The 23,946-nt window shown below is 42.3% G+C and overlaps 2 long non-coding RNA genes across 2 annotated transcripts in view; one reads left to right on the forward strand and one right to left on the reverse strand.

Moving 5' to 3' along the window:
• The window catches only part of LOC121017015 (uncharacterized), a 45,066-nt gene extending 25,601 nt beyond the window's left edge, over window positions 1-19,465 (forward strand). The window contains exons 3-5 of the long non-coding RNA XR_005784587.1: window positions 13,903-14,142; window positions 19,055-19,139; window positions 19,284-19,465. This is a non-coding gene — a long non-coding RNA (uncharacterized LOC121017015). The remainder of the gene's footprint in view (window positions 1-13,902; window positions 14,143-19,054; window positions 19,140-19,283) is intronic.
• On the reverse strand, window positions 1,954-5,401 carry LOC121017016 (uncharacterized). Its single transcript, XR_005784588.1, has 3 exons — window positions 5,342-5,401; window positions 2,571-2,784; window positions 1,954-2,308 (listed from the first exon to the last, which is right to left on the reverse strand). It is a non-coding gene; the product is annotated as an uncharacterized LOC121017016 (long non-coding RNA).
• Window positions 19,466-23,946: the final 4,481 nt, after the last annotated feature.

Here is a 23,946-nt window from a genome sequence, read left to right on the forward strand (position 1 = left end):
GTGTGAGGTTCCTAGCACGTAGGAGTTGAAGAAGTGATTAATTTTCTTCCCACCTCTTTTTCTGGTTTACGTGAGTTCTTGTGACCGATTCTCAATTTCTGAGGTAAACTCTACTGGCAGACCTCCAAATCAGCTTGAGACTCTGGTCCTGAACTTTCATAAAAGACTGTGAGCTCACTTCTCACAAGCCTTTGGCATCTGTCCCCCTTTTGAAATCCAGGTTTGAAGAATAAGCTGTCACATTTTTGCAGTGAGCACTGGCTTGCTAGGCTCCCCAAGAGAAGCCCCAGGTGGCCGCTGCCCCCTGACAAACTGAGCGGTCAACTTCCCGAGCATATTTCAGCACCACTGGCCCAATCTCAAACATTGGCCTTTCTGACTTGCTATTTACACTAGATCTCTAGTCTTTATTAATCCTCATTTTCCACCGCCTCCTATTTTTTTTTTCTCAGTGGTTACATGTACATGATTTTGAGTGACCATGTGCACCAGTTATGGAAAGGCCTACCGTCTCTCACTGTCATGGCGTCAGTCCTCTATGGTTCTTCTTTCCTACGTCCACCATCCAGTCAGTGCTCATGTGCGGGTCCTGCAGACTAACCGGAATGTGCTCATCTGCCCTTACCTGTCACCTGGATCATGTGCTAGCCTTCTACCTGGTTTCCTGGCTTCCATTCATGTGCCCTCTATGCCATTCTCCTCCAAACCCAGGAGTTAAACCTTTAAATACGTTTATCAACTTATAATCTTTCTCTTTAAATTCTCCTATGGCTTCTTATTGTAGTTAGAGAAAAAAAATCTAATCTCCTTACAGGTCCTCTGATTACTTGTCTGATGTCACTTTAAAATTTTTTTTAATGTTTACTTATTTTTGAGAGAGAGACAGAGTACGAATGGGGAAGGGGCAGAGAGAGAGACACACAGAATCCAAAGCAGGCTCCAGGCTCCGAGCTGTCAGCACAGAGCCCGACACGGGGCTCAAACTTGTGAACTATGAGATCATGACCGGAGCCAAAGTCGGACACTTAACCGACTGAACCACCCAGGCACCCCTTTCTGATATCACTTTTATTTTTTTTCAACGTTTTTTTTGTTTTTGTTTTTGTTTTTTTTGGGGGGGACAGAGAGAGGCAGAGCATGAACAGGGGAGGGGCAGAAAGAGAGGGAGACACAGAATTGGAAGCAGGCTCCAGGCTCCGAGCCATCAGCCCAGAGCCTGACGCGGGGCTCGAACTCACGGACCGCGAGATCGTGACCTGGCTGAAGTCGGATGCTTAACCGACTGCGCCACCCAGGCGCCCTCAGTCACTGTGGTCCTGGCTTTCTGTCTCACAAACGTTTCAAACTTATGCTCATCCAATCTGCTGTGATTGTTGTTTCCTGTGCTTGAATGTTCTTTCTTTGCTTGGCTACCTGCCTTTTATTATTACTGCTTTGCTTCTATTACTGTCTCCTTAAAAAGGCCTTCCTGGCCGTCCTAACTATAGTAGGCCTTACCTAGGATCAGACCCCCCTGTCCCATTGCACGGTTTTGTTTCCTTCATAGCACTTATCACTGTCAAAACTCATCTTAAAAATGGGCACCTGGGTGACTCAGTCTGTTAAGCCTCCAACTTCGACTCAGGTCATGATCTCACAGTTCTTGAGTGTGAGCCCCACATCTGGCTTAACGCTGACAGTGCAGAGCCTGCTTGGGATCCTCTCTCTCTCTGCCTCTCTCCCTGCCCCTTCCCCACTTATGCTCTAAATAAATAAATAAATAAATAAATAAATAAATAAATAAACAAACAAACTTAAAAAAATTGGTCTTAAAAAGAAATGGATTTTATCTGTTTATCTATTGCAACACCATCCAATTCAGATATAGAGTTTATTGGAGAAAAACATTCAGAGAAGTAATAGAACATATACATTGTCTCTAACTCTTGTTACTTGTTAGGTCTTATACCAGGTGCAGGTGGTCTGCATGTCCCATGGCCAAGGTTCCAATAAAGGAGGACATTCCCTGGGGATGTTCTGTGTATTTGTGGTGTGCCTTTTGAGAAGAGGGGCAAGGTCGGAAAGCATCCATGAGAGGACACAAGATCCCTGGTCGGGGAGGTGGCCTTGGAAGGGATACTCCAGAACATGGCGACTTGTCATTAGCCTGATACACTAGTAATTAGCCTGTTCAACTAACTCAGATCTCCTTTCCAAGCTCTCTGCTGTGCTGCCAAAAGTGGGGAGGACATGAGCATCCAGGGCCGTTGGCTCCATCTCCTCATTAAAATACAACCATCATAGAGGTGGTTGTCTGTCTTGTTTGCCACTAAAATAGTACCAGAAACATAGAAAGGTGGTCACCATATTTGTGGAGCAAATGAAAGAAAAATGGCATGAGTAGCAATGGAGTAAATGATGAAAGGGAACTGAAATATAGCAGGAAAGGCCATACTTGAAATTGTGTCTTGGTGGTGGACGGGGTACTGCTGGGTAGACAGGTGTCTAAATTTATTGCAGCATAAGGGACAGTAGAAGCCACTGGTCAAATGAGTGCAGATAGGGGTTTTTCCATTGTTTTACATACATACCCGTGACAACTTCATTTAAGGAGTTCTATCAACGTGACACGTGCTGTCTCTTAAATCGGTGGTGTACCCTGGCATCGGAACCAAAATTTCATGATTTTTTTTTTAAGAGTATCAGATTAGGATTCTGTGGGAGACTGGTTCCAAGTGTCTTTCATTTTTTCATTGTCATATTGTTTTGTTCATCTCAGACCAAGATCACAATCTGTCCTGGATTCTGTTTGGCATCAAGAGTGATAATGAGGTCATTTCCACTATAATAAGGTCAACATTAGTAATGCTAACTGCATCCCAATCGATTTTTGGAATGCTTACCAAAGTAAGAAAAAAAATTTAATAAAGGAAAAGTATATGATGAGCTAAATCCTGAGAAGTCTGACTAATACTACAATGTAAAATTCTCAGCAGGCACTCAATCAAATTCATCTCTTGGGGATTTCTCATTATAAGAACCACCCCCCCCCACCCTGGGATTTAAGTCAGCATTCGAGTTTTACTTATCTCATAAATATAAATCCTTGGGGTGGATATTATTGACTTGTAAAATTAATAAGATTTATTTCTGTAATCTCAATCAAAACTATAAAGTAGGCAAAACAAATTTTTTTAGCGCTCTCTTCCATGACCCATCCTGGAATCATTTTTCTCTACCAGTGTAATATCTGTTTTTCAAGGCTCTTAGGGACTGAAGAATGACACATAATGGACAAATTACACAAATTAGTTCACTCTGAATTTCTACAAGTCAAGTCATCTGTTGCAATAATTTTAAGGCAATTTCTTTCCTGATTAGTTTAAGACAATCTTAAGCTCTCTGAAATTGTATACCTTTGGTAACTTTTTCCTAAAAATGTCCTTCAACATTTTCCCCCATTTTCGTTCTACTTTCTCCCTGTTTCTTCTTGGGCCATTTAGTGACTTTTTTCCTCCCTTTGATCACCTCCTAACCATCAGTGCAACTCCTGTCAATCCCTCCACCTTCTCATGCTTCACGGTTTGTTTCCACCTTGTCTAGTCACATAGCTTCAGCTTTCACTTAACTGTAGGCTTCAAACCAAACTTTGAATAAATGTTGCGGCCACATGTAAAGTTGGACGTGTCCATTTAACTGCACTACACATTCCTCACAATCCATTCTGTCCCTACCACCAAGCACTTTGTGTTTTCTTTTTTTTATTTTTTTTATTTTTTATTTTTTTAAAAAAAAATTTTTTTCAACGTTTATTTATTTTTGGGACAGAGAGAGACAGAGCATGAACGGGGGAGGGGCAGAGAGAGAGGGAGACACAGAATCGGAAACAGGCTCCAGGCTCCGAGCCATCAGCCCAGAGCCTGATGCGGGGCTCGAACTCACGGAGTGCGAGATCGTGACCTGGCTGAAGTCGGACGCTTAACCGACTGCGCCACCCAGGCGCCCCGCACTTTGTGTTTTCTTGATCCCAGTGTTAGGATGAACATCATCCACCTTCCAGTCTGTGAGCAGAGGAGTCCATTTCCACTGCTTTCCATATTCATCCATTGAGTCTAGTACCACGTCTTTCCCTAAAGTCTTCCCTATCTTTTCATTTCTCTGCATCTTCATTCGGAGCAGAATAACTATAACTTCATGGGTGGCCTCTCTGAAGCTTATCAGTCACCCCACGTTCACAGCAGCCTGGGAAGAAGCAGCCCTGAACCATCAGGCCTCTTTAGGATTTACCTCAAGGCCACCCTGAGCGTCTTGTACAAAATGTGACCTCTTCACTATTAATAAGGCTCTAAATTGATTATACTGAAATTATAGGGAGTATATGGGATGCACTCAAATTATGCTAGTAAATATTTCTTATATATAAAGAATGTGTGAGTCTTTGGAAATAAAAACTACAGAAGTGAAAGATATGCACCTGACCTTCAGAAGGACAGGGGAATGAGTAGAAAAGCAAAGTTGAAGTGCCCTGGGTTCAGATTTCAACTCCACCCTTGGTTTAACTGTGGGCAAGATACTTATATGATTTTAGCTTCAGTTTCCTTACCTGTAAAATGGAGATATCTCATTTCTCATTCAAAGGGGCTTTTTGACAGTTAAATAATGTTTTATGTGAAGTTTCCATTTTGAAATTTACCCAACGGCACATTCTTACCAAATCAAATACTGTTAATACTTAGGAGTGTAGGACTTAGATACTTTAACAGTTCAAGGAGATAACAATAGAAATATTATTGGGGCACCAGCTCAGTCAGTTAAGCATCCGGCTCTTGATTTCTGCTCAGGTCAGATTCTCCCCACATTAGGCTATGTGCTGACCATGTAGAGCCTGCTTGGGATTCTCTGTCTCCCTCTCTCTGTGTGGCCTCCCCTGTTCATGATCTCTCTCTTTCTCTCTCCTCTCTTTCTCTCTCTCTCTCTCAAAAATAAGTAAACATTATAAAAAACACTGGCTTCATAAAGAAATACACAGTAGCTGCCAAAGATTAGTGCCGACAGCCATTCTTTTTTTAAAAAGTTTATTTATTCATGTTGAGAGAGGATATATGCACGCATAAGTGGAGGAGGGGCAGAGAGACAGGGAGAGAGAGAATCCCAAGCAGGCTCCATGCTTTCAGTACAGCACCCAAACCAGGGCTCAAACCCACCAACCATGAGATCATGACCTGAGCCCAAATCAAGAGTCGGAGGTTCAACTGACCAAGTTTCAACTGACTGAGCCACCCAGGCGCCCCTCTGGCAGCCATTCTTGAAGGCCCCAGGATATCTAGAATGGACAGAGACTATAGGCAGGTATAACCCTTACCTTAGAGCAGGATCGCACACAAAATGTTGTTTGACTCCTTAGCTTCTGAAAAAAGATTTTGCTGCACAGAGCAAGAAAAGGTTTATAGATTTTTATGGTCTTTAAATAAAATCAGGCTAGACTCACTTCTCACCTCTGCCTAGCAACGTCCAAATTTGAAAGCATTTTCCAGCCGCTATCAATTATTTAACAGAGGCATTGGGGGAACTATAGATGAATAAACCTTCTCTCCAGATGCCATTCTTGGACCAACAGACTTACCCAGCTGTGGGCTAGGTGACCAGAGGGTGAGGATGATTGGAAACTGTCACTTGTGTCTGCTACACACAACGACAAGAGAGGTTTTCACTTGGTTTGGGGTTGTTGGGATCATTTAGCGCAGTGTTCCATTTACTGGAGAAAAAAACCCAAGCTGAGACCGGCTGAGTTGGACAGTCACGCAGCTATGGAGTGGCAGAGCCAGGCCTGGAGCCCAGATCCTAGTCCAAAACTCTTTTTCCACCGCCCCACAGCTGCTGCTTTACAGTATTGAGGTTTTGGAATTTCACTCATTCAAATGCAAATGTTCTGTGTGCTTCTGTAACGGGACATTTTTTTTGTCTTACTTTGCTAACTAAGGTTTGCTGTATTGAGCAAATGAGTGTAGATCTAGAGGTGTTAAAATCATCAACCTCTTTTAAAGCCTCATTATTTTTCCTTTGCTTCTCTTTATGATGTGGAACACTGGCTTCTTTTTTTTCTTTCCAGCCCGAATTGGAGGCAGCAGTACATATAACTTGACTTACTTGTTCTACTGGCTGAGTAGTGAGAACGAGATTAATGAAATCAATGTAGCCCACAGGAAAGTCCTGCCCATCTCCACCCCAACCCCTCCTGTGGGAATTCTTCCAGGGGACTTGTTTGGGGAATGAGTTGCTATGAAACAGTGCTGCAGCTGGGCTCTGTGGGGGGTCTGGATGGTCTCATAAAAGCTAACCGTATCTGGACTTTGAGAAGGTTAGAGATGTTCTGTGCCATCCAATATTACACACTGGCATAAGTCATGACCAACATAAACCTTTAAAAAAGTCTCCCATTCATCCATCCATTATTTATTGAAGCCATACTATATGCCAGATATTCTGTTTGGTTCTGGAGACGTGCTTTGATGGAATCACACCTTTTGAGAGAGGGCAAAGAAAGAACACAAAAGGCTGTAGCTACCTAGTGGAAGGGAAAAGACAGGAGAAAGGACGAAGGGTGAAAATCAGTATCATTATGTCTATAGAGACAAGTGAACAAGTAATTATAATGCAATGTGATAGGGGTAAGATGAAGTTCAGCTGTTGACACACCAGAGTGGCCTACCCCCATCTTCCACAGTCATGAAGGATTTTTGGACGATGTGATATTTAAGCACAAATCTAAAGAATAAAAGAGGTTGTACAGGTGAAAAGTAGAACAGAGGATGTTCTTGGAAGAGGAAATTGTATGTGGAAAGATTCTGAGGCATCACAGAACACAGGGAAGCACAGGTGAACACTGGGTCTGGGGCACAAATGAACAAGGGTAGGACCAGTGAAGGGGGAGGTGTGAGAATATAGAGGAGTCCTTTGAAGGACCTTGAAAGCCATGCGGTGGCTCTTCCCGTCTTTGCCCCAGGACTTTGCCTGTGATAATTGCACCTCTGGAAGAGCAGTGTGACACCACTTATCCCCATAAGCCTGGCCTAATCTTTGGGATTTGTGGAAACAATATAAAAGGAATAGTGCAGGTGAGGTCAGAGGACGGGGTATGTATCTGGCCACTCAGAAGTCATTGAGTGGAGGGACATAGCTTGCGACTGAGTCATGTCCTGTATCTTAGAGCTAGAGCAAGTTGGAAACCCAGGTAGGACTAGCTTCAGCTAATGGAAATAGATTGCAAGTAACAATAGGTAAAGCACAATAGAAGTGTATTTTCCTCTCCTGTGGCAGTAGTCTGCTTAGGGGAGGTCTAGGGCTGGTGTGGCAGCTCTGCGATGTCATCTACGTCCTACCTCCTTTGCTTCTGAAGCTCCCCTTCCAATGTGTGGTTTCCATACTGTGGCTACCAAAGCTAGAGCCGTCACGTCCGCTTTCTCGTGTAACTGTGAGCGGAGCAACTGACAGTCCCTTCCACAAGGGCCAATGCTTCTTCCTGTTTCTCCCCAGGTCAGTCAAGTTCTTGGATTTTGGAGCAGTTTCTGTGTGCTTCTTATTGGACTTCTCAGCCTTGCTCTATGGCACTATGGAAATTTCTATCACTACCACCTTCATTAAGTAACTATTGTGGGCTTAGCAGTTGCCTACTGTTTTTCCGAATGCTATTATAGGTTTTGATCTTTTAAAAAATTATTTTTTAGCTTTTAATGTTTAAGTAATTTTAGATTTCAAAAAAGTTGGTAAAAATATTACAAAGAGTTCGCATATTCTTTTCTCCCAGCTTCCTAAAATGTCGATGTCACGCATAACCATAGTATAATGATTCAAATCAAGAACTCAAATTGGCAGAATACTATTAATATCTCTATACAACATATTCAAATGTCAGATTCCCACTGAGGTTCCTCTTCGTTCAGGATCCAGCCCAGACTGCACAATGCATTTGGTTGTCATGTTCCCTCAGTCTCCTCCAACGTCACTTTTGTGCTTTCTAAATGCACGGCATCAGAAGACATATGATAATCTATATTTCCCCATACCGGTGATTTTAACTTTGATCTTTTGGCTAAGGTAGTCTCCCAAATGTCTCCATATAAAGTCACTATTTTCCCTCTGCAATTATTAAGTATCTTCTGGGGAGATAAACTGACCCATGCAAATATCCTCTTTCTCATCACATTCACCTCCCCCCCCCCCCCCCCCCCCCCCCCCCCCCGGTTTTAGCCCTTACTGATGACTTTGGCCTAAAGCTATTACCACCCTGTATTTGTCAAAGGGTCATTTTTGTTTTTAACTTTACAAGTGCCATATGAGTATGCAATCTGCAGTGGGACTTGAGCAAATCAAGGAGTTAATTCTCCTCAAACCATTAAACCCTTAGGTGGTCTTGGATGCTTTACCCACTATAGATCACTCCCTGGCTGTTGTATGGAAGCCAGTCACTGGACACAGTACCTAGTAGTCCAGGTAGTGACTCCCTGCTTATCTCTGATCTTCTGTTTGTTGGTTTGCTTGTTTGTTTTTCCTTCTCTTCCTCTTTTGATTCTAGATTCCAACCTTTATTACTAGAGTAAATCTGTATCTGAAGTCCCAGGCTTCCCATCGTTTTGGCTCAGTACTCCATTGTCTCTCTTTGGTTTGTTAAACTTGACCTCCTTCTTAACTTTCAACTCTGTTCAGTCCTCTGAATTTGGAGTCCAAATTCACCATCATAGCCTTCACCACGCATTCCTTCTTCTAAGTCCAGCTCTGTGAATCCCCACACATTTGCTGAGGCGTCTCCTAATGCTTTGCCTCCGGGGGAGTAACAGCCTACATTGGACAGATTGTTTAACTGCTTGGGAATTTACTGGACATAGTCAAATTGGATAAGTAACAATTGTGTCGTTAAAAAACTATGCTATAGTTCACTGATTATCATCAAGAGGAATAATAGGGAGTTAGGGTAGTAGAGGCAAGTCCCACTAAAAATCTCCTTGGAGAGTTGGGCATAATATTTTTATGTTTATCAAAAGTTCATGAATTAAAAAAAAAAAAAGAGTTGAGAAGCAGTGTCTTAGCACAAACTAAGCTATTTTAAAAATTTGGATATGAGTATAAACGAGAAATAGGATTGGTGTTAGGGAGTCAAGCTAGTCTCAGCAGCTGCATAGAGGAAAGGAAGGAAAATGACAATAACAGTACTTTTAAAAACTGAGCACTTACTATGCACCAGGCACCATTCTGGCTTCTTCGCAAACACTAACTCCTTTAATTTCCACAACAGCCCTGTGAATTAACAACAGTTAATGTCCCCATTTTAGATTGATGGTTTAGAGTGGTGAGGTAAGCAAGAAGCACTCAGGCAGTCAGTGGAAGACGCAATACACTGTCCCAGACCTTGTGCTCAGAGCCCACGTCTGGATCATTACCAACCGTGCCAGGCCGGGTGTGAAATCAGAGAGAGGTTTGGGCTGACACTTGGGCTGCCTGCCTGGCATGTACCATGTTGAGAAATGTAAGCAATGGGCTTCCTTTGTCAGTGCTGCCGGGCTGGAATTGATGAAGACCGAGTGCTGACGATCCAGGTTCATGGTGGTTACAAGGGTGTTCCTACTGATCACCTGAACTCATGCATCTGTCGTAGAATTGCTTCTCTACATGAACACTGTTCTTCCACCATGGGCACTCTCTGTCTTCCTGCCAATAACCCACCTTGGCTCCCATGGCGATGGAGGTATCACGGGGATGCCATGTAGCTTCCTTCTCATCCCATGAGTAAGTCTACCTTTACGATCCTGGTCACTCACACACAGATTCACTCAGGACATGAAGCACAAGGAGTACCTTACAGAGTGAGGGGGGATCACCCCACGTTAGCGAAGGCAAGGAAAGGACAAAAAAGGCTACAGCTACCAAGGGGAAGAGAGTAGAGGAAGGACCAAGGCTGATAATCAGTACCAACATGGTCATACTTTTTCTTAAAATGTTGAAATATTTCCAGCTGGTTGGCGAACGGTCACTGCTTCAAGCCCAGCCCCTTCACAACGCCCCCATCAATCCTACCACCTCCTCTTTCCAGCAAAAGAAAGTTAATGTCTGTTTAGGGTTTTCTTTGTCGTGTGTGTGTGTGTGTGTGTGTGGTTTTTTTTGTTTTGTATTTTTAGAGAGAGAGTGTGTGTGTGTGAGTAGGGGAAAAAGAAGGGGGCAAAGGGAGAGAGGGAGAGAGAATCTTAAGCAGGCTCCAAACTCAGCACAGAGCCCACCGCGGGGCTCAATCTCAGGTCTCAAGGATCATGACGAGCCAAAATCAAGAATCAGACACTCAACTCACTGAGCCACCCAGGCACCCGAAAGTCTATTTGGTTTTAATGATTGGTATCTATACCCTAGGCAGTGGATAAATATTTTAAATATTAGCCCTTAAAAGAACTAATTGTGAAAATGTGGCATAAGTACAGATCTATGTTTCACTGTTTTACTCCAGAGAAGAATTTCCATGAGGCACTATCTCTCTCTCTATGGAAATACTGTTTTGGTATCTTTTATCATTTAGCTCTGATACTGAAGATTCTGCTTCCTCTTTCCCTCCTTGGCCGAAACACCCAACAGAGAGAACTGTCAATGCAAATTCCCCTTAGCCATTCAACAGGGCTTTCTCTTGAGGAACTTCATCCTCTCAGGATGAGAAGCACTGAAGAGCCCAAGGCCTCTTCTCCAGAGTGGCATTACAATGTCCCAGGAGTTGGTGGCTGGGTGGCTCAGTTGGTTAAGCATCAGACTTCGGCTCAGGTCATGATCTCATGGCTCTGGGTTCGAGCCTCTAGTCGGGTTCTGTGCTGACAGCTTGGAGCCTGCTTCGGGTTCTGTCTTGGTCTCTCTCTCTCTCTCTCTCTCTCTCTCTCTCTCTCTCTCCCTCCCTTGCCTGTGTGTTTTCTCTCTCTCTCTCTCTCTCTAATATAAAAACAAACATAAAAAATAATTTTAAAAAAAGATCTAGAATGTCTTGGTATTTATCCAATGGAAGAGGAGGAAGAGGCTTATAAATTCTTAGTTCCTGTGTGGCCCCTTTTCTGATATTAACAGCTTGTGTATGAAAAGCACAGTTTGCCACCAAACTGATTGAAAAGGCATTCCAATGCATCTTGCAAAGGACATTAAATGATAGGCTCAAAACTCAGACCACTACTTCTCTAAAGTCCCTTCATCCAATTCCCAATGTCTTTGTGCCCTAGAGATGCTCTCCTGTGACAAACTCCACCAGCCCCTGAAGCCCCTCAAACCCCCTACTTTCTCTTCTCATTCCATGACCTTATTTTGTAGTGCCCCTCCCCCCTCTTAGTTCCCCCTTCGTCTCAGGTCTACTTTCTCCTCATTTCTCCCTTTTTTTTGGCCATTCATCATCAAAAAAGATTCACAAATTGTGTGATAGAGGCACTGTATTACAATGAAGAACATACACATGCACAGAAATCGTGCTCTGTCTGGTTTCACAGAAAGGGACATACCAACAGAGTCGGTCCTTATGGGTCCCTGTTGCTTTGAGAAGATTCAGGAAGCTTTCTTAAAAGTCAAAACTTCTAAAATGTCTGTTTTTATGCATTGAAGAAGCTTCAAGTTGAGTGTCCTGAATTATTATTGCCTAGAAAATGTCGGTGGTGTGTTACTAGGAGGGGCAATGGATAAGGGAGGAGGCACAGCTGGTGTCATTAAGTAAGTCATCCAAGCAAACATACTTCCTGTGAGTAACACAAATTTACTCTAGTGTTGGGTAGGGAATTAAGGTGATAAGGAAATGGTCTTAGAGCCTCAGACCCAACCTAAAACTTTTGCAGTCTGTGCCCTTCGCTTGGGTGACTTACCATTCTAGTTTCAGCAACACCTGGATCCTTGCTCACGGACTCTTTCTTGTACCTGTCTTCTGTTTGAATTTTCCATACAATATTTTAACTCTTAAATGAAATTTACAAAAGAAAAGAAGAGAAGAGAAGGGAAGGGAAGGGAAGGGAAGGGAAGGGAAGGGAAGGGAAGGGAAGGGAAAAGAAAAGAAAAGAAAAGAAAAGAAAAGAAAAGAAAAGAAAAGAAAAGAAAAGAAAAGAAAAGAAAAGAAAAGAAAAGAAAGAAAAGAAAAGAAAAGAAAAGAAAAGAAAAGAAAAGAAAAGAAAAGAAAAGAAAAAGAAAAAAGAAAAGAAAAGAAAAAAGAAAATCACCTGTAATCTTAGCTCACTAAAAGAACTGTGTTAACTTTTCAGGGTCCTTAACTTTTTATGGACAGACACTAAGATTTTTTAGTATTTGTCCACAATCATATAAACAATTGTAGCCATAGGCTTCCAATATTATCTCAAATATTTTTCATGGTATTACATTGTCTTGCAAATTATCATTTTAATAAGTAAGTATGACATTGTGCTACTATGTCCCAATTTCCTTAACCATCTCCCTATTGTTGGATATTTGGTTTGTTTTCATTATTTTACAGTAGCGGATAGTCTTGCAATTAATACTTACATGGACCTAGATTTTTCTCCTTTCTACAGTTTCCTAAGGATAAATTTCTAGACACTAGAATACTGGTCTAAATTATATGAATGTGCTCACAGCCACTTAACTTTCCATTAGGTGCCAATTTATACCATTTGCTTTATTATACATATGCATTCTACTTGTATATGTTACCAAATCTTCTATTGCATGTCTATTTTAATCTTACTTTTGCTTTAAAAAATTTTACATTTTTATTTAATTGAATCTGTTACTTTTTTCTCTCAATGCTTCATATATATTATCACTTCAAGCTCTAACAAGTTCTGCCTCTTTGGTAACTCATCTATGTTTTCCCTAATATTTTGTTCTTTGATGTATCCAGAGATTATTTAAACATGGTTATATTTTAGGGTTTTTCTTCCAAAACACTGTCTAATTTTAACCTAATATCATTGAGTTTTTTGCTGTTTCCCACTCATTATCCAATATGGTTTTAATCCCACACTAACCCAGCTAAATTTCTAGGCTTTCTATACTTTTCCACTCCTAAGTTTTCCTTTTCTCATCCATATTTCCTTGCGTTAAACATGAAATGTTATAGTATGTTTTGATATCTGGCATAGGTACTTATTTCTCGTTATATTTTGTCGTGAAATATTCACTCCCATGCCACTTAGGCAATTTCTTCTTTTCATCACACCCTAAGCAAGACCAGCACTGTGATTATCCCACCACTGAAATAAATGCAAATCGCATTCTTTCTCTTTACCCTCTTTTTTTATTCCAAGTAGCACTGATCTTTGTATCATTGGGAGTACTTATCCTAGTTTCTCAGTCATCTTGGCTGCGCAAAATGATTGGTCATTTTATAATAGTACCATCAACTTTTCGTTTTTCTCACTCGCTTGTCTTTCCACTAACGCCTGTGCTGCCAACTCAACTCTAGAGGAACCCGTCTGTCCTCAGTTTCTCCTCCTCTGCTGCCTGCTGCAGCTAGGTTGAAATCAAGTGACTGCTGATTGACACGACAAATTGGTGTTGAGTGTTTGGGATTTGTGTAGGGGTGATAGCAGATTGGAGTTGGCAGATGTAGGTGAAGCTTTGACAAAGAAAATATGATGCATTCTCACATCTACAACTTTCTTTTAGTCAGTGTTAAAAATTCTAGATCCAATTATCAGAGGCATGTCAGTCACCAACTAGGAGATTGCAGGCCTTGGGAACAGGGCATGTAAGAACAAATTTGCTTTTTGAAAGTAAAATTAGTTAACATAGGAAACAGGAAACTACAGAAGGAAAAAGAGAGAGGGGGAGGGAGAAAGAATGGGGCAGAGACAGAAAGAGAGAGAGAGAGACTTGAGGATTCTTATCCCCCACCCCCCACCCCCCCAAAAGAAACCAATCTGCTAGAGTTCTTACATTTTCTTTTTCAAGCTTGGCAGAAATCCTTCACAGAAGTAATGACCTGAACTTGCAGAAGAGGGAGCTAAAGCTCAGAGAAGTTAAACAAACTCAAGAGAATGTTACCAGTGGTGGAAGCAGGATCCCAGCCCAGATCTGTGCAGCCTGTAGCCGTGGAAATTCAGATCTTGTTGAATGAATGTCTGCTGGTTCCAGTTCCTCGTGCCTGATGTCCAAACCCATGAATCTACCTACCTACCACCCCACTAGCCTGTGAGTGTCATATAGGCACCTCAAACTTTATAGACGTGCCCCGGACTTCTCCTCCTGGTCCAGGGTCTGCTCTCTCAGTGAATGTTCCACCATCCACCCAATTGTTAGGATCTTGGACCTCAGCTCTTCCTCCCAGGGGCCCTGCTGCTGCCATCATGGCCATCTGGACTCTCCATCTCTCCTCTTACCTTCCTCCTCTCCGTTCTCTTCTAAAAGCTCATTTTATCTGCTTTTTAAAATAATGGAATGGCTTTCTATTTGAGAGGGAAAAGATAGCATAAAGTTAAAAATCCTTCCACAGCCTACACATCCCAGCATGATCTGGCCCCTCACCGTCCCTGCAGCCCCATCTCTCACGTTCCTGGCTCTGCACACATGTCCATCACAGACGGCCTTTTCACACTACCTCAAATCTGCCCTATTCCTTCCAGCCTCAGATTCAGGGCATTTGAATAATTAAAGACCAACCCCCCCCCACCCCGTTTTGGTTTTCCCCAGGTACTCAGCGTCTTCTCACCTATTTTAGAACTCATTTATGACATCATTGCTTATTGTCTCTCTCCCTATACTAGAATATAGTAGCTCCACTGAGCAGAGGCTAACATCCATTTCATTGGCTGATACCCAAAGCAATGTCTGGTACATACCACTTAACACATTGCTATTGAATAAATTGTTTCATCCACTTTTATGTGTGGCATTTACATGAATAAAGTACCTAGCCACTAGATTTCTGGATACCACGTATCCATGTACCTACAAGAGAACGGGCATATGTTGGGTGATAGAATCAAGGTCAGCAGCTATCAGACTAATAAGCAGTGCAGTTTAATAAGGACTGAATAAAAAGCCTGCCTTTGGGTGCAAAAAGTAGTGGAAAATCAAGATTATAGGGTTAAATGACATGATAGAAGGGATTATGAAAAAAAGGATTTGTTTGAAGGTTGCTGTTGTCGTTGTTCCTATTTTGTGTTTGTTAACATCCAGCTTTGGTGTGGTACATTTGTTAAAAATCAATGAACACAGTGTTAATACATTATTATTTTTTATTTTTAATCTTTGTTTATTTTGAGAGAGAGAAAGAGAGATAGTACTAGTGGAGGAGGGGAAGAGAGAGAGGGAGACAGGTGATCCCAAGCAGGTTCCATGCTGTGAGCACAGAGCCCGATGGGTGGTTCAAACCCATGAACTATGAGATCATGACCTAAGTTGAGATCAAAAGTCAGCTGCTTAACCGACAAAGCCACCCAGGTGCCCCAATACATTATTATTAATTGACATCTGTACTTTACATTAAGGTTCACTCTGTGTTGCACAGTTTTTTTCGGTTTTGACAACGCACAATGCATGTGCCCACCATCATAGTATCATACAGAATAGTTTCACTGCCCTAGAAACTCCCTGTGCTTCACCTATTCTACCTTCCTCCTTCCCTCCAGCTCCTGGCAACCACTGATCTTTTTACTGTTTCTATAGTTTTTTCCAAAATGGCACGTAGTTAGAATCATATAGTATGGAGTCTTTTCAAATTGGTGGCTTTTCCTCTTAATTGAGACATAATTGACATATAACCTTGTATTTGTTTTATATGTACAATACAGTTATTTGATATATGTGAAATGATCACCAAAATAAGTTTAGTTAACATCCATCATCACTTATAGTTACACTTTTTTTTTCTTGTGATGAGAACTTTAATATCTCTCAGCAACTTTCAAGTATACAACACAGTGTTGTTAACTATATAGTCAGCATGCTGTACATGACATCCCCAGGACTACTGTTCTTTTTGGCTACATTCCCCCATTTTTGCCTATTCCCCAGCCCCTGCTTCTGGTAACCACCCAAATTGGCTTCTTTTATATAATAATGTGCACTTAAGATTTCTCCATATTTTTTTGTAGCTTGATAGCTCTTTTTTATATTATTATTACTGAATAAATTTCCATTGTATTGAAAGTACTACCATTTGTTTATCCATTTACCTACTGAAGGGCATCTTGGTTCCTTCCAATTTGGGACAGTTAAGAATTAGGTTTATTTTTGGTTAATAAGAATGCATGAGGATCAATCACATGGCTGTTAATACAGCTCTGTAAGTGCTAGCCCATCAGACTACCAGTAGAGGTACCTGCACACAGAGGTTCTGCTCTTCTCTGCAGAATTCAGCCCTGCTATTTGATGCTTTCCATCACTGTTTATCAAGGAATGAATGTGTTAAATCCTGAGCCTAATATTTCTTGATAAACTAACACATTCAGGGGAAAAAGCAGTGAAGACAATTGAAGGATTTAAAGTCCTTTGAGGAAACACTGAGGGTACTGAGGATATTTTCACTGAACAAGAGAGAACTCAGAGACGCTGACAAGCATCCTCAGTAATGCCAAAGGCAGTCATAGGGAAGAGTGGGTAATCTTGTTGTGCAGGACCAAGAGAAATAGACCTAGGAGCAAAGGGTAAAATTAGCATTGGGATGGGTTCCAGGGTTTGAGAGAATGCTGAGTATTCCCACCCATTTTATTGTAGACCTCCCCTAGCTCTTACCATCAAGGAGCAAGGAGAGTGGCCATCTGACAATCTAGTCTCAAAGTATCCCATCCCTGATAAATCCTTAACTATACCTCACATGAAATTTATTCCAAAACTAGTCAATCAAGAAATCTTCTGACCAGACACTTTCTGAAACAATCTTGAAATGGAGTCCAATAACCTGTATATTCCATATCCCGAATGTTACAAGATAGCCTTGAGAGTGATTGAAGTTAATTTTTTTTTTAATTGATGTTTTAAAACCCTTAAACAAGAACATCCACTATCCCATGGGTTACTATCTTACCTGTGAGAAGGCAGACATTGCTTTTCTCTGGTGCTTACCTGTTTTGCTCTTCAGTGCATTGTCTGTGCCCTTTCGACCTTGGTTCAAACCTCTTCCTATGGCTTTCATCTGAAGCAGCACCCTTGGGTGGCCTCCAGTGCTTTTTATTAAGTGATAAGAGAACCCAGGTACTTTCACTTAGGAGGCCAAAGGTCTCACACAGCAGTGCTCTCATGGCCAAGTGAGTCACTTCTTCGAGTTGACTTTGGTGCCAAGTTGACTCTTGGCCTGGGGCCCAGTGGTTATAACTCCTGACAAAGATTCCCAGTTCTTTTTAGAGACTAAGTTGCTCAGGGCCTTAATATTATGCCTGAATCTTTCTTCATTTTCAGAGACCCAAGTTATGTGGTATTTTTCCTAATTGATATTCTTTTTTTTTAATGCAAATATTTAAAATTTTTTATTTTAGAGAGTGCATGAGCAGTGGGGATGGAGGTATAGAGAGAAAGAGAGAGAGGGGGAGAGAGAGAAACTTGAGCAGGCTGCATGCCCAGCCCAGAGCCCGATAAAGGATTCGATCTCACCACCCTGAGATCATGACCTGAGCTGAAATCACGAGTCAGATGCTCAACCAACTGAGCCACCCAGGAGCCCCTCCCTAACTAACATTCTTAAATTTGTCTTAGTTTATTGCCTCCCTCTCTCTTTCTCTATTATGTTTATAGAAATAAACATCCAAGCACTAAAAAAAAAAAAAAGACCCAAAAGTCCTGCGGATGAGTGTTCTCATTTGAAGATGCCGGTGCCCAGTCTTCATTTTCTGATGCCCAGTATAATCTCATTGTGGCCGACATTGGGCTCTGGATAAGGAAATGGTTTTCCATTTCCATATTTAAGAGCAGCGCCCTCGGGACATGCCTCAACTCTATGAACCCTGCCTGGGCTCCTCGTATGAGAGTCGTAAAAGCAATTTTGACTCAAACTTATATTTCTTTTGGCTTTACGGGAGAACTATATAAACTTTAATTTGGCTGTGCAGGTCGGGAAAGTAAATGTCATTGCAAGCCCCCAGTTTAGATCAGACTTCACATTTGACACCGTCTGGCAGAGTGAAGTCCATAGAAATAAGAAGCCATGCTTATAGTACGATCAGTTTAATTAGGTTCTACATACTAATAAAGTATCAAACGCTGGCAGTCACTATCTTCTGACTTACATCCCGTTAACATGAATGCATTACAGTGTTACTCTCTGGTTTTATGTTAAAACATTATTACATCATCCCACACTCCAAAATCCTTTATTTGTGCAGTCTGTTGCCAAAATAATCAAGAGAGAGGAGCAGACTGTAAACACAATGCTGGCCTTTGTGTTAAAATGGGATCATTGGCCATTTTAATCCAGCACCATTCCTGTATTTTCTTGAATCACCCTAAATGGTAGATTAGGGAGCCTGAGAAAAGGTTCCTGTGGTAAGGAACTGGAAGAGACAGGAAATTCTAGAATTTGTCCTGAATGTGACAAGTCAAATCACACATTGTGTAGGGAAGAAGTGAGGGCAGAGGAGAGGTGTTGGATTAATTCAGTTTTATAAGTATTATCTGGCCTCAATTACAGAAATGATGCGGAATTCCGGGACACAGTGAGAAGTTAAGAGGGTAGGCCTGCCGGGGAGCTTAGGGACTCCTTCTGGAGCCCAGCACACAGACATCCCACCACAAGGCATTTAAATGCCATGACACCTGCAGGGCACAGAAGTGCTCTGTGAGCAGAGAGGAAGGAGCTCTTCGTGTGTCTGGTGGCCCTGGGGTGAGTTTCCTGGGAAAAGTCACACTCACGGTTGTGGGAGATCCTTCCGACCTCAGCAAAGAAGATATAGATTTAGGAGGTAATGATGTTGGCGGAAGGAAATCCAACACTTAGAGCACTGTCAACAAAATTCCCTGAGGCAGTGGCTTCAGAGTCATCTTTGAGACTGATCCTCCACCCCCCCCCCCAGCCCCCCGCACTTACGAAGATGCTACAGTTTGTAAACTACGTCTGGATTTCAAGACCTTTGAAAAGACCCTGTCTTAAGCACTTCGTTTGTATTCACAGGCCACCTGTTGGACACCTAGTGATGCCTCGCCTCTGCATTCAAGGAACCAGAGTTGGTGTTTTGCTGATGAAGATGCTTTACTCTGTGAGTAGCTTCTTCACAACTTGGGAAGGTGTTTGTTACCACTGAAATCTACATTAATAAAAACCCAATTAAAAAAGGATTAAGGGCACTTTAATACCAGAGGAACCCAAGAGATTAACTCCTCTGGCCTCTTTTCCTCCTCAGGCCGACTCTCCCCTTCTCCAAACCATGGCAGGAAGATGTGCATTTTCGTCTTGAAGATATTCTAAGCCAAGAAGGCAAGGCTCCTATATTTCTTCAGATGCTTTTATTTTTTTATTTTTAATTTATTTTTAATTTTTTTTTAACGTTTATTTATTTTTGAGACAGAGAGAGACAGAGCATGAACGGGGGAGGGTCAGAGAGAGGGAGACACAGAATCCGAAACAGGCTCCGGGCTCTGAGCTGTCAGCACAGAGCCCGACGTGGGGCTTGAACTCACGGACCGCAAGATCATGACCTGAGCCGAAGTCGGCTGCTTAATCGACTGAGCCACCCAGGCGCCCCCAGATGCTTTTATTAAATGAAACATTTTCTGTTGTATTTGAAGCCACTTGTTCTGCTTCAGTGTTCTCTAAATGCTGAGGAATATTGATTAGGATTTCTCTGAGAAATGTATTTGTCCATTTGTCAATGGACTCTTGTGTGTGTTTTGTGGATAAAGACTGGAGTGGGGCGCCTGGGTGGCGCAGTCAGTTAAGCGTCCGACTTCAGCCAGGTCACGATCTCGCGGTCCGTGAGTTCGAGCCCCGCGTCAGGCTCTGGGCTGATGGCTCGGAGCCTGGAGCCTGTTTCCGATTCTGTGTCTCCCTCTCTCTCTCTGCCCCTCCCCCATTCATGCTCTGTCTCTCTCTGTCCCAAAAATAAATAAATGTTGAAAAAAAAAATTAAAAAAAAAAAAAAGACTGGAGTAGCAACAATAATCATCTTGTCAACACTCTGTCATAGGGTAAATCATGTTTCCCAACAGCAGTGCACACAAGAGGTCAGGGCGTGACTGACTCTGGCCTCTATGCCTATTCTTCAGACTCATTTAGCCAACCCAACTGTACCTTGCATTCATATTTCTGAGATTTTTACTGTGAAGGACATGTCCCCTGCACATGCCCTTCACAAATGTTATAGTGTACTTTCTAATACTGTAATTATCATTTTCCACATTCGTGGAAACATTGATGTATATCTTTAAAGCAGTAGCACACCTAATTCTTGGATGTTTCTTTTGAAAATGTAAGTTGGTTTTATTAATGATCTGCAAATGTGTTTGGAGATTCTGCTATATACAAGGCTTCATGTTTTTGAAATAACAAAATATTGAAAAATGTTTGGAAATAGTGAAAAAGTTGCAATGTAAAAATCCACTGTTTAAGGTCAATGCTTGGATGATCTTGGGAAAGACATGGTTAAAAAATAATGCCCAGGGCTACTTCTGTGGAGCTCTTTACCAGAGATGGGAGGTTACGTACTGGTGTAACTCGAAGCTCCCCAGGGCACTGAGAAAGCAGAGGGTGTATTTTCAGCTCTGTCTCCAAGCAGAAAATTACTTTTCATACCAGTATTGGATTAAGTAGCTTATGGTGCCATCCCTTTGGGACACTAAACCATTAGTGAGAAATAACACATCACTGGAAAGCAGGCAAAATGTTTGTTTAGTGTGATTATCAGAAGCCTTTTAGGATAGTTCTCATGTGTTTGGAAGGAATACTTTGATAGGCCAGTGCCGAGGAATCTCAATGAGGGACATGCTCCAGTACCAGCAGGTCACTAATCTGCCTCTGGAGAGGCAGGTTTGGTCTCCCGGTGGGGGCAGGGAGGGGATGGGGTTCAACCTGTGCCCATTCTTCCCCAAGCAGCACTTAGCCTCCTCCCCTAGGAGAGCACTGGACAAAGACAATACTCATTTCAAGGAACTCCAGATTCTCAGTGTGCCCCATGTTAGACATGTGCTGAGCACAGTGTCTGTTTCATTGTCAGTGGGGTCTGGGTGAGGTGCTCCCCAGTGTCCAGAGAGGGAAGAACTGAGGAAGCTGTGTCCTCTGCAGGGTTCCGTCTCTACGAGGCTACACTGAGCCTGAGTGTGACACCTTTCATTTATGTCTCTGGAAAAGTCCTGTGTTTGAAGTAAATTTTCCTACCAAAGAGGTGCTGTAATATTAAGGTATTTATTTGGCCAATGGCATCATACCAAATAATTTTAGTAGACTTGCAAATAAATTACATTCATTTGCTCAAGGGTGTAAAGCCATACCTCAAATAGTCTTCATAAACAAGGTTGTGTTATTAAGGAAATGTGCCAGAACACTGTTTAAGAAAGTTTTTTTTTTTTTCCAGAATTATGCAAGCCAGAGTCAGGGGCATTCCAAAACCTTTATTTTCCCATTTTTTCATCACTGTATTATTTAAAAAAAAAAAAAAGCTGCTATTCAAGTCCCTATACCCCAACAGAACAGATGCCTGCCTCTTACCATTTCTACTCAGTATCTTGAGCACCAAGGAAGTAGAGTTTACAACAGCGTTGGACTATGTTAGACTTCCCCCTTTTCTACTTACTAACTTCCTTGCCTCAGTCACTGCACTTACACCCCTCGCCCCCACCCACCAAGCATCTGTGCTGGAGCATTAGTAAAGATATCAGCTCCCTCCTCCCTCCTCCGGAATTACCAGACTGCATTGTCAAATGCAGATAGGGATCAATTGTCACTACCATCTTTGCTTCCTAAAAGACTGATGGCTTCCAAAGCAGGACCATTGCCTGTGTATCTTCTCATCCCTCAGGCCTTGCATGGTGCTTGGCACAAGGCTGGCATTCAGTTAATGTTTTCAAAATGAATGATTGAATGAACGAGCTATTTTCCAGGACAGGATCTAGATAATTAACCTCATCTAGGTTTGTGTGTCTCTGCCAAGGTGGCCAGGGCGAGCACCATACTTTGGGGAAAGCCAATCTAAAGGCTGCTAACAGAAAAAACAGCCAGCCCTGGGTGCACATCGTGGCAGCAAGGCACGACCTGCTCTAGGGTGATACTAACCACTGAAATCTGAGTCAAGACACAAGTACTAAGCCAAAAGCTTGGTAAGGTTGCCCAAGTGGGAAGGGAAGAAAGTATTAGGAATATAGAAGCATTAAGGGCAGTGGCACAGTATTTTACAGTTTTGCCCAGTCTTGTTGCCAGTAGGACGAAGCCTGATGTGCAGAGTTCCTTGTCCCGTGTGAAGTTAGGGACTCATGGCAGAGAGTTTGGGAACACTTCACAAGCTGGGCAGGCCACTGAGGCCATTGGGCACTAACAAGCTCAATGCCATTTTAGCTTCTGACAATTCAGTTTTGTTCTCTCCTAGGTCTAAGATCACTTTTAAAAACCAACAGATCGTGGGCCTATGCTGACAGAAAAATGATACAGTCCCACCCACATTAAGTTGCACATGCTTTATGACGTGTGCCAACCGGGCCCTGAAGGCAGCGTTGCAAATTATAGAATTTACCCCCACCTGCTCTCTGCACCCTTCTCCCACTTCTCTGTCACCTCCCTGCCCCCACGGAAGGGATGGTTCCTTTCCAGGATCTCAGCCCCACCTCAGCCAAGTCTGGCCCCTTGGTGTGTCACCGAGAAAAGGCTACTTTTCTACCTGGTATCACATCCTCTCTGAGCTCATGGATCAACCACTTGCTAGGAAGAAAGAAAGCTGACATTTCTAACTGATTCATTCACACTGAAGTAGAAATAACCGGCAGGTTTAAACTCACTGACAAGATACTCACATTTAGAAAGCGGCCACCCTTTCGTGGATTCCTGAATTAGTGTGAGGAGTCAAGGGGGTATATTCGGGGGAGAACATTTGCCAGGCCTGTGCCTCTTCTCACATGCAAGGGCAGAGACCTGCACCACAGAACAGAGTCTGAAAAGCTATTCATTTTGTTTGTCTGTTTGATGGTGAAAACTTCAACTTTATCTTTTAAGTTTTATTTAAATTCCAGTTACACAGTGTAATGTTAGTTTCAGGTGTACCATATAGTAATTCAACAGTTCCACACAACAGCCGGTGCTCATCATAACAAGTGTTCTCCTTAATCCCCATCACCTGTTTCCCCCCCCCCCCTCCCCCCGTCCCCCGCCCGCACCGGGACCTCCCCTCTGGTGTCCATGAGTTCATTCTCTAGACTTAAGAGTCTGTTTCTCGGTTTGCCCCCCTTGCTCTCTCTTTTCTCCCTCCCTTTTGAAAAACTGTTCATTTATGTCTGGAATCTGAAGTCTCTAGAAACCAGAATGTTTTCTCAGTCACTCTTTGAGCTTTGAACTTGCTTTGCCCCCTTCCCTCGTGACTGCTCTTCTGAACTTTCCTCAGACTTTGATTTAGGAATGAGACGCAAGAGGAATTGCTGACCTCAAGGAAAGTGTCTTCAATTTCTTTCATAGGAGGAGTTAAGTCAAGTAGACTGTTACGTTTTGTGTAATCATAGCCAGTACAACATGAAATGGCTTGAATTAGATTACAATAATATAGGATAAATTATGTTCTGTCAGGTAGAACACTTCATCACTTCTTCAGAACATTTTTTGTGGGTAAGATAGAATGGAATTGTTTTTATGTATCAGGCAACTTGATGTTTGGGAGATAACCCAGATAAAAGAAAAATAATCATAGATAAAAGTAATGAAATAACTATTAGCAACTTTTTCAGCTATGAATCAACTGTGGGAAAAGTGCATAGGTTGAGTCTTGAAGTCAAATATGAATGAAGGAAACATTTCCAGTAAACTCAGCCCATTAAAAAGAATACCATTGAAAGGAATAAGGCAAGAGCCTCTTGATTCTAATCCTTCCACAC

The sequence above is a fragment of the Herpailurus yagouaroundi genome, unplaced genomic scaffold (assembly GCF_014898765.1).
Source record: "Herpailurus yagouaroundi ecotype Mexico unplaced genomic scaffold, PumYag 214, whole genome shotgun sequence".
Lineage (NCBI taxonomy): Eukaryota > Metazoa > Chordata > Mammalia > Carnivora > Felidae > Herpailurus > Herpailurus yagouaroundi.